Genomic DNA, 19675 nt, shown 5'->3' on the forward strand with positions numbered 1-19675 from the left:
GGGTCCGGCGGTTTTGAACTGTGTCAGCCGTGGTTAAATTTGCGGGAAAGCGTGCTTATCTTCCCTATTAAAACCACACAGCTTTTACCTCGAGCCCCTTTATTTCTGTATAATTGGAAACACTTATTTTTGGTTTCTCGGTTCCTTAATGTGGAATTATGATTTTATCCTGTGCTGATGACTTTGCCCACTTCTGTTCTGATAAAAAGAATGTGCTTGCCACTTTTCATTTACCAGCACAATTCTGCAAGGTTTGGTGCGGCTCTGAACTTTGATATTTCAAAGGGGTATTGTTTAGGTCATCGGGGTACGAACCCAATTCGTACTAGTGGGATAAGTTGGGAGTTCAGAAATGCTGCATTGCCTCAGGGTTCCCCTACACTCGGTAAGCAATAGGAGGCTCTAAATGTTAGTCAAACACTTAAGGGCCGTATGACTATGCTTGGGTGGATGCCAATGAGTAATTATTTCCTTATTACAAGTTTAAAATGTTTTTTTTTTGTTGCTAGGCCTATAAAGTTATTGCAACTGCTCTTTTTTACAAGAAATAAATAGTAGCGCTGAATATAATTTTTGCAAGCCTAGTATGCAGGTCACAAATGGAGCCTAAGAGAGGAGGCAATTTGTTTTGATATCTGTTTCAACCCCTTTTTCGATTCCTAAACCGGTGCAGCTGCCCTTCTGTGCTTCTCTGTCCACGAGAATTTTTCACAGTTTTTGTTTTCGAGAAAAGGAAACAACCTTTTCTTGCTAGCTGTGCTTCAGAGCCAAACAAGACATCATCGGCCTTCTCCGTTTGCATAGATTGGACATGTTCCCTAGGGAGGTTTGTTGGGATTTCTTGATGGAGTTTCTCACTATTCCACACAGCCTCTTTAGAAGGCACATGACATAACATTCTTTTCCAGTATTTGCAAACCCAACACAAATGAATAATCCTAGGCTAGAGAGCTAACGTGGATTTATGTTAGGCCCAATACGAATTAGGTGCGCTAGTTGTTCTTAATTAGCAGTTAGGCGTTCTAGAAGCGTGCTAGAAATCAACAGCCACAGATACCAAGGATCATAGGAAATACTTGCGCACACACACACACACACACATATATATTACCGTATTTAAACGCTTGTAAGTCGACAAGAATTTAAATCGACCCCCCCCAAATCACATTTCCGAAAAATAAAAAAAAAACTTCCAAGGTTGTTTAAGCTTGGCCTTTAATAGTTGAACGCGATAGCATTATTCAGCGGCCGCTGTTTATATCCAGCCGCCATCGGCTGGCACGCGCGGGCATGCCCGTGGGCACATTTCAAAGCGAAAATGTATTAGTTACTACTCATCCACACTTACGCTATCGTCCTCACTAGCGCTGCTGTCGTGATCGCTGCTGTGGTCCCAGAGCACGTCGTTCTAACGTCGTCATCTAGCGAAATCCCGCTCATCGCAAACAGCCACATCACGGCATCACGTGGTACTGCTGAAAATATTCCTCGCAGCAGCTGCCACTCCTGTATCACTCGTTGCGAATGTCAAACTTGCGGCCCAGCACACGGCTGGCAGTAGTCAAATGTTCCAGAGCCAAAGAAACTACGCGCGAATGGCACCGGCTCTTCCGTCGGCTATCAACACTCCCGGCACCACTGCCGTTCAGAGTCGGGGTGCAACCTCGATTGAAACACCGGGTCTTTTATCAACTATCAACGCTCCCTTGGGCACCGAGCGCACATTTGAAAGTAAAAAGAGAACTTGTTGGACGCTTGAGCTTCCCGTAGAATGCGATTGCGTTATCAGGCCGCTGCTGCTTATCAGCAACTGCAGTCAGCGGCAAGGGTATGCCAGTTCTACGCGTTGACATAGCAGTTGCTCAAGGCCAGCACCAAGAGCGATGCGACGGAGCCGCACAGCAAAAATGCAACCATGCTGGAGCATGCCCGATATCTCGTTTGTCTCACCTTTACTTATAGTGCGATGTTTTCCTTTTGATTATATGTCGACCCCCACTTCGGATTTTCAAATTAAAAAAAATGTCGACTTACAATATATATATATGTATTGAAACACTTCATTTAAGTACAGTCGAAGTTTTATAGAGAGCCTGTCCTTTCTCAAGACTGAAGTTGCACGGTTCCTGCTTCTCTTCTTAGGCGTTGGCATCCCTATCTAAATGAAGGGTTTGCCACCTTCGCATATATGTATTACGGGCTTGAAGAGCTAGGATGGGAAAGATAGAGAAAAGAAGAGAAAGATGAGGTGTTTTGGTCTATTTTTCTATGCGTCCTTATATTTTGGCTTAATCCTTCTCCTTTTTTTTACATCCAAACTCATCCCTTTTCATTCCATGCTCCTCTTGTTGCGATCACGCGTGCTTTTCTTTTGCCTTTATTCAGTACAGCTGAATAGCAACCTCTGCCTCTCGTTTCTTGGCTGATCCCCCAGTGTGGGTATGTGCCATCTTTTGAAAGACGAACAACAACAGGCCAGTTCGACTGTGCTTCCCACTCGCGAATTGTCCCTGGCCTGTTGAACCGGATAGAACGCCTCTATTGGGAGATTACAGCCGTAACATTGTGGTGGAGCTGCTGGGTAATGATCGCAGCTGCAAACAGTGCAGCTGCAACTGGAACCTCGCCGGAGTCGTCTTTCCAGCCTTGAATCGCTGACCAGCACCATGCAACCGGCCGAAGAGCCATCCACAGCACGACGTGATGCTGCAATCCAAGCTGCAGACCGGCCTGTGGGCACAGTGACCGGTTCCTTGCAGCCCTATCAGGAGCCTTGCCGTTTAGCAGGAGCAGCAGGCGAGGACGTCGATGAGGGGTTGGACCATTATCAAAGGGTGAGCAGCTGTAACCGGTGGGACTTCACCTCTCATCTTGCCAACGTGTTTTTTTTTCTGACACATACTGCTTTGGTCTGGTTTGACAACCACGATTGCTCGTTTACCACCTCGGACAGCTTCGTTAACAGATTGTGACTGTTTTAGCGACTGCCTGAAACGACGCAAGCGGGCCAAACTAACGCTTGCTCGCAGGGCTCAGTTACCGGGAGAGTCTTCCACATAGAGAACGTTCTCAAGTATGCAGAGTAACGAATACCGTATATGACTGAGAACGATAAAGTAGGACATCATCTGAAGGGCTTTGCAGAAGACGTTTACAATTTTCTGATCGCAAAAGATGACCTGGGAGCCGTCTCAGATGTAATTCAGCATGTCCGCACATTCAAGACATTGAAGACACGTATTACGCTCAAATTTGGGTGGATGGCCAAAGGCCTGTAGCCAACGTTGAGCGCTTTATGGATCTATCATCGACGACCTGACAGATCATTCGCGAAGAACTCCTGCGGTTCGAGCCTCAAGCACGGTGTCCACCATCCGTGCCGTCTGACGTTTGCATTTCTTAAGGGTCTTCCTGCGTAGTCCCCTCGATGCCCGGTCTAAGTTCAGTAAATGTTGCACACATTGGCGCCTGCCCCGATGACCTAATGTCTAGGTTTGCTGGCCCTGGTCGTGCCTCTCATGCCACTCACGTGGCTGGCTTCTAATTGCACTACGATCTGAATTACAAACACCGTTTGCGAACACCTGCCTGTTCTTTCCGGCGCCCAGCCAGAAGGCCTGATGACGCGTGTGGGTAATCAGTGCTTCCTGCCTCGTCGGAGTCTTCTAGGGAGCAATGTCTTGCTCGCATGACACCAGTGTGCCACCGCTGCGGCATCGAGGGGCACATCGCTGGCTACTGCTGTCACCGTCCATCGCCTCGATACGAGCGTCCCGTCTTTCCTGCTTCTCCAAATAACCGTTCTTACGACTCTCCTTGGCAACAGCCCTCGACCTCGAGCGATTATCCCCTGCCCGACGGACAACGCAGCCACTCTCCTGTTTCTGACCGAAGTTTCTCACCACCACCTTTCTACTCTGCGCTCCATCCTTCGTCACCATGGTGACTTTCCTCACTGCCTTCACCGGAAAACTAGTCAGCGCAGCCCCTAGAGGTGAGGCCACTGAAGACTGTGCGCTTTGTGCAATGATTCTTCCATCGGTTGTTATGTTGAAGAATATGGTTCATGTGTGTGTGGATGGTGTGCCCGCAATGGCCTTAATTGATACGGGTGCAGCTTTCTCTATTATAAGTTGGTCGTTTAAGAACCTGCTAAGACTGCAAATTTATCTTTCTCTGGGACTGCATTGCTGACTTTCATGGCGCGGGCGGTGAGTTGTTGTGCACTCTGGGGGTATCCAGAGCTGGCAGAACGGTTTTTACGGTGGAGTATGCAGTGGTTTGAAGATTCACGCATGATGTTATCTTAGGTAGTGACTTTTTTCGAATGAGTGGTGCACCAGTCAACTGTCACTCTCGGAAACTCTGCGTTGACGGTTCCCTTCCGTCTGGACTATTAGAGGAGCCGCCGGCTCGAGAAGATGTTTTTTGCCCATCCGAGGATACCAATGTGCCCCTGCTTTTTATAATGTGCGTGACAGATTCATGCCACAGCCATGTTTCCAATACCATCGATGCCACAGTTGCGCCTCTCTCTTTTAAGTGCGCCAAGATACTCATTCTGGTTTCGCATTGCCTGTCACGGTGTTCCAGGGCAGGGCACAATTGTGGGCCATCAACTGTTCTTCGCAACCTGTGGTTTTGCCTGTTCACATGAAGATCGCCTTATGTAACCAAGATGGCTCTGCTTCGGGGGCTCTGTTTGCTCACGCACCTGATAAAGTTGCTGCTGCTCCAGCCAGTGACTCACGACTGCGTAGGATGATTAGTAAATCTCTGAGCAGTGCCGAGCGTGATGCCTTGGAAGCCTTGCTCGTCAGATACTCATCCAATACACCTCGGCTGTGAGAGTACAGCAGTAGTAATATATATATATATATATATATATATATATATATATGTATATTTGGTAGAGCACTATATAGAGTGGGTACATGTAGTTGGTAGCTTAGCTTATAGAGTGCCGGACATGTAATTCAGAGGTCTTGGGTTTCCCACCGGTGGCATGTGGTTGTTATTTCTTCTGCTTTTCTAATAAATTACTTTTAAGTGATAAAATATCACTAACAATCTCCATTGATCATTGTCACAAATTAAAAATGCTATGCTCCTTGTTTTCTGTGGCTGTTGGCTTCCATCATATGGATAACGAGCCCCTCATGTCTGGTTCTCTTGTCTGCTTAATGGCTTAACAAGGGCCTTAGTTTTGGCAGCCTTGATGCCCTAGGATGCATAAGAGGGTCCTCGCATAGCTTCCGTCCTCGCCGTTCGAAGACGTTCCTACGTCAGCCACTTATGGATGAGGGTGACGCTGATGAGCACTCTCAAGGCTAGGTCACACGTGAACTTAAATACCCACGAAAGCAGGATGGCCGCAGCTGGCAAAGAACAGGTATAATTGGAGAGTCGTGAAAAAGGCCTTGGCCCTGCAGTAGGTGTAGTCAGGCTGATGATGACGGTGATGAAGAAAGCAAAAGGTCTGGCAGCTGTCGCCTTAGCTCTGTTGGTCGAGCACCGGACGCGTAATACGAAGGGCGTGGGTTCCGTTCCCACCGGCAGCATGTGGTTCTTTTTCTTCTGCTTTTTTAGTCACTTTTAAGTGATAAAATATACACTAATAATCTCCATTGATCCACAGAAAAAAAACACAAATGAGCGTGTGCCGAAAGTGGTGCCACTTGGGGTCGCCATTGGTGACAAAATTGTGGCTCACCCATCTAGCGCAGAGGGTTTGGAGCGATTTCAAATAAACTGCGCGAGTCTGCGCACAAAGTTTTTAGTCGAGTTGAACCCTGACTTGTGTGAGGAATTCGTACCGACGACCATTGGTCCTGGAAACCGTAATGGTTTGGACCTCGAAACTATAGGGTCGTGGCGGGCGAACCAGTGGTTGCAGAGAGATGCGGGTGGTACCAAACGAATTGCCGTTTCGTGATGTACATGTTGGTATCCGAATTTGTCGAAAGCATGGGTGAGAACTTTGCTAACGCTCTTTGTTTGGGTTCGCCTTCGCGAATAATTTTTAATATTAGCCATGGATACCCAGCCGTCCTGTTGCGACTGTGTATCAGCGGTGCCGGGTCGAGTCTGACGATCCCAAAGACATTGCTGGTCATGCAAGGTATATAGAATAGGATTTCGAACGCCTGACAAGTAAAACCACAGCCTGACCAAGCTTTCGCTCTATAGCATAGCTAAAGCACAACTAAGTTATTTTTAATTTGTGGTATTGTTGGAGAATATTGGTAAATATTTTATCGCTTAAAGGTACCTCATTAGAAAAGCAGTTATTAAAATATTTAATAATGATCTTCATTGGTCAATGCCACAAAAAAAAACCTATGCTCCTTGGTTTCTGTCGTTATATATGCCTGGGCAGGTTGCCCACGACTTGGATGGTAGGTAAGCAGCCTGCCACAAAATTGGCTGCAAACAAACGGACGAATGGACAGACTGACAACGGCTAAATGCGGGGAATGGCCGATATAAATGCTAGCTCATTAAAAAGCAGAACAGGGATTTGCCAAAAAATAATGGTCGATTTGTGTCGTTAGACTAAAGTCAAATAAATGCGCTAGCAGTTCGGCTTTTACTTTGGTTCCGGTGATCAGATGCAGTGTTGACGGATGGCGACAATGAGTTAATGCCCATACATGCGTAATTGGTAGTTCTCTTCATACATAGATCAGTCGGAGTGTTCCTACCCGTGCTGGCGCAGTGTGCAGCGAATGCGCCACTCCCGTTCTATGGCAGGTGCTGCCATCGGTGGGGCTTGGGTTGCGATCCAGGTTGCGATGCATGTTGCTCTTCCCGGGCAGCCTCTCACGATTAATTGAGCGGCCGCCTGACACGGTGGGCAGGTTACGGCTCCTTACCTTCCCACCCAAAATACGCGGGCAGGTAAAGAGCCTGCCATAAAGCCGTATTCATACAGACAACGGCTAAATGTGGGCAATGGCCAGTGTAAGTGCTAGCAAACAAAATAATGCATGCACTTGGGCTCAGCGTCTGTGTTAAGCAAAATGTTCCCCGCAAGGAGCAGGTGACAGGAAAAAACATGGTGCATGATCGGGGACTATGGTAACGAATATTGCTTGCGGCGGTGGCATTCGGTAAACCTGTCTCGGCATGCTGAGGCTACGCTGCCCGGTTTTCTTGAGCAATAGCGACTCGTTCAATGTTCCTACATGACACTACCACCTTGATGCCTGGCTGCTTGACACTGCCGTGTGTGGTGTGTCGAACGCTGAACTGCCAAACACACGCAAAAGATTTATGATTTATTAGGGTTTAACGTCTCAAAGCTGCTCAGGCTATGGGGGACGCCGTATTGAAGCGCTCCAGAAATTTCGGCCACCTGGGGGTTCTTTAACGTGCACTGACATCCCACAGTACAGTTCATGAATTTCAATACGCTGCCGCCGGCTGTGAGAATGCGGTGGCGTCCGTGTCTTTCACCTTGGAAAGCACACGTGCACCTCGGCTGAATAAATGTTTATACGCAGATACAGCTTTCTATGGCTATGGAGTGGAAGCTGCGAGCGCGAGACGCCACCTTCCACAAGTGCGCTTTTTGCACACCCGACCCGCCGCGGTGGCTCAGCTACTGATCCGGAGTACCCGGGTTCGAACCCGACCGCGGCGGCCGCATTTCGATAGAGGCGAAACGCTAAGGCGCCCGAGTACTGTGCGATGTCAGTGCATGTTAGAGATCCCCAGGTGGTCGAGGTTATTGCGGAGCCCTCCACTACTGCACCTCTTTCTTCCTTTCTTCTCTCAGTCCCTCCTTTATCCCTTCCCTTGTGGCATAATAATAATAATAATAATAATAATAATAATAATAATAATAATAATAATAATAATTGGTTTTGCGGGAAAGGAAATGGCGCAGTATCTGTTTCATATATCGTTGGACACCTGAACCGCGCCTTAAGGGAAGGGATGAAGAAGGGAGTGAAGGGAGAAAGGAAGAGGTGCCGTAGTGGAGGGCTCCGGAATAATTTCGACCACCTGGGGATCTTTAACGTGCACTGACATCGCACAGCACACGGGCGCCTTAGCGCTTTTCCTCCATAAAAACGCAGCCGCCGCGGTCGGGTTCGAACCCGGGAACTCCGGATCAGTAGTCGAGCGCCCTAACCACTGAGCCACCGCGGCGGGGCTCCCTTATGGCACGGTTCAGGTGTATATGTGAGAAAGTTACTGCGCCAATTCCTTCCCCCCCCCCCCAAAAAAAAACAATTTTGAATCTTCTTTTCGCACGCGCTGGCGAGCGAAAGACGCCGGCCTGTTACCTAGCGGCACGCGTTCCCAACTTCCATCGCACAGCCACAGAAAGCTGTTCCCGAGTTTCAGTACCTGTCCCCGCGCCCCCCCCCCCACCCCTTAATCGTCTTGGTAGCGTCCAAGCCTCTCGCAAGCCACCCCCCCTCAGAGAATTGTCTTGGTAGCGCCCAAGCCTCTGAGCCCACGTGCGGACACGCTCTGGGCAGTTGGATCTACTGGTGGATCAGCGTTCGCCTAGAAATTAACAATTTCCTTAATAATTAATAGTTCAGCATCGCGTGCGTTGCATCACTTCACGACTAGCGTCACAAAGGACAGTCAACAGTGACGGTGAGAAGTCAGCCTTTCGCTTCGGTGGATTTCTTGTCATTTTTGCTGTTCGACATGGACACCAAACAGAGCTTTCAGTGCAAGCCTGAGGAATCAAACCTCGAGGAGGATTGCCCTCCAACGGCAACAAATGGTAAGTCCGCCCCTATTCTACTAGTTTTTTCCATGCGTTTGTTGTTCAGTAGTACTGCTTAGGGCTACAAGAAGGCGTTATTGTATAACTACTTACGCCATGCATATAGTTGCGCGCTGGCTCCACCGGGAACCTCATTTTTTTTCTTGGAACGTAGGTGAACAGCTCCGTCTGAGTCGTCCTCCAAACAAAAGTTTATGGCGGGTTGTTGCAGATCAGCCGCACCAAAATGCGATACCTAAGCGTTCTGCGGATAGCGCAAAAAGCGCGTTTCAGTTGTGCAGTCTGCCTTCAGGCAGACTATAGGCAGACTCCCTCGCTAGCTTACACGGAGGGAAATTTTTTGATTAGTTTTTTCGGTTAAAAACGACCAGTGCTCATCCCTGAAGCGACAAACGTGCGCGCTAGTTATTTTTGTACACTGTTTGTTTTTGCCTGTGTTTGTGAAATGCTGAATGGATTTTATTGCATCACCTTTGCGAGATAGAACCTTGGGATGTTCAGGCATTTCCCATCTATGCTTTGTGTCAAGCGCGAATGGGCCTATAGAATTTCGCCTCCATCGAAATGCGGCATGAAATTGTAGACTCGTAGTGTGCGATGTCAGTGCAAGTTAAAGAACTGCAGGGGGTTGAATTTTTTTCCGGAGCCTTCCACTACAGCGTCCCTCATAGCCTGGCTCGCTTTGGGACGTTAAACCCCCCAAAACCAAACCAACTTCGAGGTCCTGGCGTGCATGCTTCCTATCGGCGTCGAGCTGTTCTTTGCTCGCTTCGAACGCTGCAACAAGAACGCAGTGAAGGACGCTCTATTAACGACCCCTCTTCCCTGTCGCAGAGCCGCAGGGTTGCGTGTTGCTTATGCGTCGCTAGCGGAGGTACTTGCACGGGGATGCTGCGCTTTAAGTGCTTGGATCGCGAATGTCTTGGCAAGTCGAGGGACTCCGTCTGCATTAGGTTGCGTGTCTCTATGGTCGTCCTCAGTTGCAAGGGTTTGAATCTCCACTGTCAAAAAAATGAAAATTGGTTGTTGGGGAAAGAAAACGGCGCAGTAACTGGTTGGATCGCGAATGTCCTGGCAAGTCGAGGGACTCCGTCTGGATTAGGTTGCGTGTCTCTATGGTCGTCCTCAGTTGCAAGGGTTTGAATTTCCACTGTCAAAAAAATGAAAATTGGTTGTTGGGGAAAGAAAACGGCGCAGTAACTGCCTCACATACCTCGGCGGACACCCCAGCCGCGCCGTAAGGAAACGGATAAAGGAGAAAGTGAAAGAAGAAAGAGGTGCCGTAGTGGAGGGTTCCGGAATAATTTCGACCACCTGGATATATTTAACGTGCACTGCAGTGCGATGTCACGGTGCACACGTGCGACGTCAGTGCACGTTAACGATGCTCACGTGGTCGAAATTATTCCGGAGCTCTCCACTACGCTGTCTCCCTTTGCGCGGTGTGTACAAGTGCAGGAGGAGGAATCACGAGCGAATGCAAGCATCGTGGAGGGAAAGCAGGAGGAAGGGTGAAGGCTAGAGAACGGCTGTCTCCGAACGCGGACTACACTCGCTTGACCTTAGCGGTCACAGACAACAGCGAACGCGTCGGCGATACTCGCAGTCTTGTTCTTTGGTTTCGTTTGCCTTATTGAGGGGGGTTGGGTTTACTGTCCCGACGCAACTCAGGCTATGAGGGACGCCGTAGAGAACGGCTCCGGAAATTTCGACCACCTGGGGTTCTTTAATGTGCACTGACATCGCATATTGCATGTGCGTCTAGAATTTCGCCTCCGTCGAAATTCCTTGGTTTAATCCGGACATTGGGCGCGGAAGTATATCATCTCGTTTCCATGTCCCGGGTCCCGTCACTATCACTCTGCCTAGGCTCGCTTGGCCCTTACTGATTTATTTTTGGGTACATTCAACCAGCCTGTTTCATTTTTTTGTGCGGGATGAGTTTAAATTTCCACGTTAAAACTTTGCAAACTGTGTGTTGGACTGTTTCTTTATGGTCAATGTGGTGTGAAATGCTATGCCCAGGAAAAACCACGCCGAGGCAGTAAACATTTGAAAAAAGCTCATTTGTGTTCACGGCGGGTGCACATGAACACAAACAATGATGATTACAGCTATGGTTGAGCAGATGAGTGCTAGCTGGTGAGCATTGCTTTTGAACTTGCTGTATTTTATTTTAATGGTGCTGTCTGACATGATTGGGTCACAATTGCTTTGTCGCTCTGGCGGAGTTAAGAGCGCTTTCGAGGGTGAAAAATGTAGTGGAACAGACTTGAGCATATTATCGTGCGGTGCCTTTACCTCGATCGTGCGCCCTCACCGAGAGAGGAACGGACATAGAAAAGCTGTATTGAGGCGCTCGTGAGGTGTCCGCTTGCTTTGATCGAGCACACACTTGGCGGTGCCATAAGCATGCGCTAGTTATTGGCTGCCCACCGAATCATTCATTTCTGCTCCGACAGGTTAGTGTCGGAAAGTGCAGCTTGCCAATAGCGTTTGGCTTTTGTTCGACCCGCCGCGCGTTTCAAGGCCGAACCACCAGGCAGGGTTTCTTCTGCGTCGCGTCAGCGTTTCGGCTACTGGCATCGCCGGAGGCCTAATTCCGGCGCTTGGAGCAAGCCGACGCGCCCGCCGCGGTGGCTCAGTGGTTAAAGCGCTCGACTACTCATCCGGAGTTCCCGGGCTCGAACCCGACCGCGGCTGCTGCGTTTTTATGGAGGAAAAACGCTAAGGCGCCCGTGTGCTGTGCGATGTCAGTGCACGTTAAAGATCCCCAGGTGGTCGAAATTATTCCGGAGCCCTCCACTACGGCACCTATTCATTTCTTCTTTCAGTTCCTCCTTCCTTCCATTACGGCGCGGTTCAGGTGTCCAACGATATATGAGACAGATACTGCGCCATTTCCTTTCCCCCAAAAAACCAATTATTATTATTAAGCCGACGCAGGGAGTTGCAGATATCTGGCTAAGCCTAGGGAACCTTGATGGGCCAGCGCTGCTTTCAGGGTGCAGACACCGCTTTCGGCGGGGGCATGTTGGGTCCCACTCTCCCGTTCAGCTGCACTGAGCGCAACGCGGCGGCGCGCTGTTTCGAAGAGAAAACCAGCTGCCGCGTAGAATTCAGGAAAAGTGGTGTTCTGCTGAGACAGAGTGGTACCAGAGATTGTTTGAACAGTGAATCAGAGGTAGTTACTCTAAAGTATACTATTTTTTGCAGCTAATCTGCCGAGGAAGTCGGCGCCATGTGAATAGTCGGTGCACTCAAGCGTGTTGGTTCTCTTCTGTAGCGTTCATTTTGCACTGTATTCCTTCATAGTAGTATTCTTACAACTTGCGTAGCACATTCTACTGCAATCTGTTGACCGGGATACTCTACATTTAAATTACTTTTCCCAAATTCAGGTGTACTTATTTCTAGTCATGGAATCAATTCGAGAAGATGCGTTTTATGACTGCTAATTTTAATAATTATGAGGATGCAAAGATAAGTTGTGCATTACGCCTCCATCCCCAGCAGAAATTGTTCTGGAAAACAAGAATTTCTCATGCCTTACCTCTCCTACTTTGGGGCTAGCTGTTTGTCAGGCAGTCTGGTTTCACCTGCGACTGGCAATTTTTCCGGCGCGCGCTGTCACGAGCAAAGCCAAATAGCCGGTGCAGTTTAATAGTGTAGGCAGAATAACCAGGAACACAAGTCCCTCATAACTTGGTCTCGGACTGCTGCATCCCACACACTACGAGCTCACTTGATGCAAAGGGGCGTGGCCCGTTTTCGCCTGTTTGGCAAGTTTTGTGCGTTCTTCGCCGCATTTCTTCTTCCGATTAGAGGCACCTCGTTGTCGTTACGCGTCGCGGCCTTTCTTCTCCCGATTACAGCTGTCTCGGTACACATCGCACGCTCTGCACCACGCTGTCAGGAGTCGCATGTTTTGTCCACCAGACCACAAGCGCTTGCACTAGGCCATGAAGGGTGAAAGGCGAGTGTTAAAACCTGGCAGGCTACAGCAAAATTTGCCGAGTGGCTTCTTCACAGCCTGATAACAAAGGCGTTTCCCAATAAGGCAGCCGTATTATTTGGGCTACCTGGAGGTAGCCTAAAAACAGTGAAGAGGAAACTAGGCATAGGTAAAAACCAGATGTAAAGAGACAAGCAGGGCAATGTCATTAGCAATATGGATTAGTTAACGTAGCCGAAGAGTTCTACACAGACCTGTACAGTAGCCAATGTAATCAGAGCGTTAATGAGAAAGACAGCAGTGCACAGCAATGCGTCATCCCGCCAGTAACAAAAGATGAAGTAAATGAAGCCTTAGAAGCAATGAAAAGGGGAAAAGCAGCTGGGGAGGATCAGGTAACAGCAGATCGGTTGAAGGATGGAGGGGACATCGTGCTAGAAAAACTAGCCACCCTGTATACGCAATGCCTTATGACCTCGACTGTACCAGAAGCTTGGAAGAATGCAAACATTATCTTAAACAACAACTTGAAAAATTACAGGCCGATCAGCTTACTATCCGTTGCCTACAAAGTATTTACTAAGGTAATCGCTAATAGAGTCAGGGCAACGTTAGACTTTAATAAACCAAATGATCAGGCAGGCTTTCGTAAAGGATATTCCACAATAGATCATATTCACACTATCAATCAGGTGATGGAGAAATGCGCAGAATATAACCAACCTCTATATATAGCTTTCATTGATTACGAGAAAGCATTCGACTCAGTGGAAACCTCAGCAGTCATACAGGCATTGCGTAATCAGGGGGTAGAAGAGCCTTATGTCAAAATACTTGAAGATATATAGCAACTGCACAGCTACTGTAGTCCTCCATAAAGTCAGCAATAAAATTCCAATAAGGAAGGGCGTCAGGCAAGGAGACACGATCTCGCCAATGCTGTTCACCGCATGTTTACAGGAGGTATTTCGAGGCCTGAATTGGGAACAGTTGGGAATAAGAATAAATGGAGAATACCTAAATAATCTGCGATTTGCTGATGACATTGCCTTGCTGAGTCACTCAGGAGGTGAACTGCAAATCATGATCAATGAGTTAGACAGGCAGAACAGATCGATGGGTCTAAAAATTAACATGCAGAAAACCAAACTAATGTCAACAGTCTAGCAAGGGACAGGAGTTCACAATTGGAAGCGAGAGCCTAGAAATTGTGACGGAATACGTCTACTTAGGGCAGGTAGTGACAGCTGATCCGGATCATGAGAGGGAGATAACTAGAAGGATAAGAATGGGGTAGAGCGCATATGGCAAACTCTCGCAGACCATGAGTGGCAGTTTACCAATTTCCCTCAAGAGGAAAATGTACAACAGCATAATCTTACCGGTACTCACCTACGGGGCAGAAACGTGGAGGCTAACGAAAAGAGTTCAGCTTAAGTTAAGGACAACGCAGCGAGCCATGGAAAGAAAAATGATAGGTGTAACGTTAAGAGATCGGAAGCGGGCAGAGTGGGTGAGGGAACAAACACGGGTTAATGACATCCTAGTAGAAATCAAGAGAAGGAAATGGGCTTGGGCAGGGCATGTAATGCGAAGGCAAGATAACCACTGGTCCTTAAGGGTAACGGAGTGGATTCCAAGAGAAAGTAAGCGGGGCAGGAGGCGGCAGAAGGTTAGGTGGGCGGATGAGATTAAGAAGTTGACAGGCAAAGGGTGGATGCAGCTGGCAAAGGATAGGGTTAATTGGAGAGACATGGGAGAGGCCTTTGCCCTGCAGTGGGTGTAGTAATGCTGCTGATGATGATGATTATTATTATTTGGGCACTCCTGCGGGTAAGCGTATGTGAAGTTATCATCGGAGAGTTTTGTTTAGTTTATTATTTGTTTTATATTAATGCTACGATGGCATTATTACCCGTCCCCTCTCTCTACATCTTTGCGCCAGCTCGCTACAAATATTCTGGCGCCAAAGCTATCTTTTGTGCGTCAGTAAGCAAAGAAGGCGCGGCTGCGTGACGAGAAAGAAAAGCGGCCTTTTCCCCCAGTAATGGTTTATTTTGCTTCCTTTTCGTATCGCTTTTAAAGAAACCTCAACAGGAGAAAAAAGGCTATTTTCATTGCCGGCACGCAGCCACGTCAGTAAAATTCGTCACGAGTGTTTCTGGGCAACCGTATCTTATACATTACTTTTTTTCTCTTTTGATGGCTGTTGCAGCATTGATGAAAGCTTTTCGGTTTTGCTCACCAGCCCGCGTCTTTCTGCGTGCTGTACCTGAACGTGGTTTTCCAGCTAGCCCAGACTCGTTCCTTAATGAGATATCTACTGCTTTGCCCGACGACTATCGAGTGAGACAGCAAGCAAGCGTCTCTAAGCAACTGGAGCACACGGTTCTGCCGAAGCGAGTAAGGGGTTCGATCCCGACCGCGGTGGCCGCGTTTTTTCGACGGAGGTGAAACGCAAAGGCGCCTGTGTGCTGTGCGATGCCAGTGCAGGTTAAATATCCCCATGTGGTCGAAATTATTCCGGAGCCCGCCACAACGGCGCCTCTTTCTCTCTTTCCTCTTTTAGTCCAACCTTCCTTCACTTACCCCGCGGTTCGGGTGTCCATCGAGACTGCGAGACAATTACTGCGTAATTTCCTTTCCTCAAACCAATTTTCGAGGAAAAACGCTAAGGCGCCCCTGTGTTGTGCGATGTCAGTGCACGTTAAAGATCCCCAGGTGGTCAAAATTATTCTGGAGCCCTCCACTACGGCACCTCTTCTTCCTTTCTTCTTTCACTCCCTCCTTTATCCCTTCCTTGACGGCGCGGTTCAGGTGTCCAACGATATATGAGACAGATACTGCGCCATTTCCTTTCCCCCAAAACCAATTAATATTATTATTATTATTTTTCCTGTGTTGCTCCGTCACCACTTAGTTTATCCTGGCAGGGACAATGAGATTGAAAATAAGTAATCAGGGGCTCATTTCTGTGAGGCCTCTTTTTTAACCAGGCGCTTTTGATGATTTTTCTTCATGTTTTGAAAGGCAAAATAAATTATAAGTTAAATTTGCCCTCGAATAAAGCGACTTAGTAACTACGAATTAGGAAGACATCGTCGGAATTAGGAAGACGTCGTCGTGTCTCATCATCAGTCTATGTGTAGTCAACACCAAATGGAAACACAGACAATTGAATTATTTTGTTGCGGCACAAGCCACTCAGGGAAGCAGTTCAGAAAATATGACCATTTGGTTTCAGACGTTTCCTCAGCGTTTCACTCCAGACCAGTGAGGCGGCAGATTACTTGGAAGAGAAATTTGACATTATTACGTGGAATTTTTCACATACGGTGCAGCAACAAGATAAAGTCACTTCAGAGAATGTTGGAAAAGTGGATGTTGACTACGCAAAAATATTATATTTGGCAGGTCATGCATGCTCCGTGCTACTTGCATACATGAGAAACTTGGGGCTTTGTGAACAGTATTTGCGTTCAAAACAACAAAAACAGCATAATTCTTTGGAATTCGAGGACCCTAATAAAGTCCATATTATCACTATCAAGGAACACAAATAAATGCTGTCCTTTTAAAGTGCAGCGGTTGACATTGAAAAGCAGCAGTCCGTCATAATAATAATAATAATAATAACAATAACAATAATAATAATAATAGTAAATTGTATTGACGGAATGGGAATGGCGCAGTATGTGTCTCATATATTGTTGGACACCTGAACCGCGCCGTAAGGGAAGGGATAAATGAGGGAGTGAAAGAACAAAGGAAGAAAGAGGTACCCGTAGTGGAGGGCTCCGGAATAATTTCGACCACCTGGAGATCTCTAACGTGCACAGACATCGCACAGCACACGGGCGACTTAGTGTTTTGCCTCCATTAAAACGCAGCCGCCGAGGTCGGGTTCGAACCCAGGAATCCGGATCAGTAGCCGAGCGCCCTAACCACCGAGCCACCGCGGCGGGTTGCAGTCCGTCATAACTTTTCGATTATCGTGTAGTCGGAGCGAGTGCATCATGCATAGATACTCTCAAAACTGCAAACACACTACTGCCACGAGTGAAACAAGTGTGACATTCCTTGTGTGCTACGAGGTACATTCCTTGTGTGTGCTACGAGGTACATTCCTTGTGTGTGCTACGAGGTACATTCCTTGTGTGTGCTACCAGGTTCCGCGTTCCACGGCGCGGCGTAGACGGAGACCCAGATGACAGCGGCATCATCAATTACCCAGCCATGCACTTTGAGTGACGACCAGAACGAAGGGGTTTAAGCCCAACCGGACCCAACCGGACCCGCCGCCGCCGCCGCGGGGAAACAGGCTTTATCCTCCCCAATTGGCGTGGTGGTTCCAGGGGCGGCCCTCCCGAGCACATTCCAGGACAAGGGAACTGTCAGCGATCCAGAGCGCGCCTTACCTTGAGGAGCGAGTGTCAGTTGATGGATGAAGAATGGAGGCCGGTGACCCGCGGGAACTGTCAGCGGGCCAGAGCGCGCCGTACCACAGCCGACGCTATGCGCTACCGCGAAGACAACCTTCTTTCCCTCGGACTCAACACGTGAGGGGGGCGAGACAATAAGTGCGGTGGTATGTTTGTGCGCCCAAGTGAAAGCCCTAGCCCCCCCTCCTTCCCCTCCGGCGTGGGCGTCCTCACCCTAGGGAGTGTGGAGAAGAGGATATAAAAATCGAGAAGCAGTACGGAAGAAGGACGCTCAGGACGACATCGTTCGCCAAGAGGGCCTTCAGCGCCGAAGCCCGACAGCGTGCAGCTTCTCCAGCAACCGCTCGAGCCCAACTCCGGAGCCACTCCATCGCCCCCATGAAGTCGTCGGCACGTAAGCTCGGACGCCCCAGCCTCTGATGTATAATCTTAATCATGTGTAATTATTGAATATATCTGTTTGTTTGAACTGAGCCATACGGTGTCTCTTTGCCTCTCCGTCCCGTGTGGACCTGCTCATTATGGGGGTCATCACACTGGTGTCAGAAGTGGGGTCTCAAAAGCAAATGTCCTCTGAATGCTGTGACATTCATGACTTCAAAATTGTAATCAAAAGGGAATCACGGGACTGATTGTGGGACTTTTACCCCCATTTGAGAGGCTTGAGGCACCGGAGGGCTTGAAAAAAAAAATGTCTGTATCTGAGGGAGCTCCCACTCCACAGCCGTCGCTCGGAGCAAGCATGCTGGCATTAGGAAGCGTCATTCCGACGTTTACGGGAGATAAGACAGGGGTTCCAATCTGCGATTTCTTTTCCATGCTAGAAGAGATTGGGAAAATGGGGGGATGGTCCGATGCTCAAATGCTGGGAATGGCGAGGTGTAAGATGGCAGGAGCTGCTCATGATTTTGCATGGCGAGACGAAAAAGTAAAATCCACAAAATCATTTGCGGAATTTAAGAAGCTCGCGTTTGAGCATTTCGACACTGAACCACGTCACGTGCGGGTACAGAGGTTCCGTGACGCCGGACAGATGGTAGGGGAGGACGTGCGAACATTTGCGTCGCGGCTTCAGCGCCTAGCACGCGATACGTTAAGCAGGGAGGAGGAAGGAGACCAGCTAAGGAAGAAATACGCGGAGGATCTACTTAAAGAGGAAATGACCGCTTTGTTCGTGGCTGGTCTGCAAGACCCCGTGCGCCGGTTCTTGCTCTCGCGCAAGCCGAGCAATTTCGACCAAGCCGTGGAGGCCGCATTGGATGAGGAACGAAATGAGGCGTTAACGACAGCCGCAGCGAGAGTACGCGTCATAGAGAGAGCGGTGCTCAACCCTGAGGTTGCTCTCTTGACAGAGCGGTTAGATCGCTTAGAACAGCTGCTATCTCAGCAGGTAGAACGCCAGGTTGAAGCGCGCGCTCAACAGCGCCCATTCGCTGGAAACCGGAGACCGCCACAAAGCTACAGGCGCGGTATGCGAGATTTTGAAGAAATCGTATGCTTCGCTTGCCAGGGTCGCGGACACATCGCCAGGTTCTGCCAAAACGTGCGCCGTGGGGAGCCACAAAGAGAAGCAGGCGAGACACGCCCTAAGCAAGCCTACAGCGGGGCTCCAGATACCGAGACAAAAACTAGATAGTCCTCCCCAGCCTGAGGAGCGTGGGGAGGGAGCAGTGGATGATGAGGTGGTGGTAGTTTGTGTGGCCGACGAGGCATGCCCTGTTGTGCGTTGCAAGTTAAATGGTTGTTGCATGGAATTGTTGATAGATACGGGGTCAAAGGTGACATTGCTTAAGGAGAGCAGTTTTAACACGCTTCGAAGGAAGGGGGACCGCGAGGTGTTGGAAGCGTCTGGTGGTATGGCAACCAAATTTGTAGGCATAACGGCGGATCCTCTTGGCATAAGTGGACTCTACCGGTTACACTTCTCTCTCGGCGGAATTGCATTGGAGCACCCCTGCTACGTATGCCCGGACACGGTGTCTCTGCCAAACGGAGTGTCAGGTATATTAGGGCAGGATTTTTTGAGAAAAGGGAAGGTAGTAGTCTCATTCTCTGAGGAAGAGGTTAATGCGGGCGGATCAAAAGTTCCTTTTTTGAACAGGAGAGGGGCTGAGATTCGCATTACCGATATTGACACCCGTCAAACAGTGGGATCATTGGAGAAGGTATATTCGCGGGTTGCCGTCAGGCTGGTCGATGAGGCGGTCGTCCTTCCTTGGTCGGAGCACATTTTGTACGCGTTTGTGCCTTCAGATGTAGAGAGCGGCGCCGTGGGAGTGCTTGAGCCGGTCGACTCTCTCAGCAATGGCCTGAAGGCAGCCGCGTGCCTCGTGACAGTTAATGACGCCCACAGAGTGCCCCTACGGGTGGTTAACTGTAGCCAGCAGCCACTGAGCCTTCCCAAGAACAAAACATTGGCTTTCTTCACCTCTGCGATAGAGAAACGTGAGCCCACCGATACGGTACTCGCAACTGTAGAGCATGCTAGTCCTTCGGCTGCTCCAAAGGTGTCGTTCGATCTTTCTC

Source organism: Amblyomma americanum, chromosome 1 (genome assembly GCF_052857255.1).
Source record: "Amblyomma americanum isolate KBUSLIRL-KWMA chromosome 1, ASM5285725v1, whole genome shotgun sequence".
Classification (NCBI taxonomy): domain Eukaryota; kingdom Metazoa; phylum Arthropoda; class Arachnida; order Ixodida; family Ixodidae; genus Amblyomma; species Amblyomma americanum.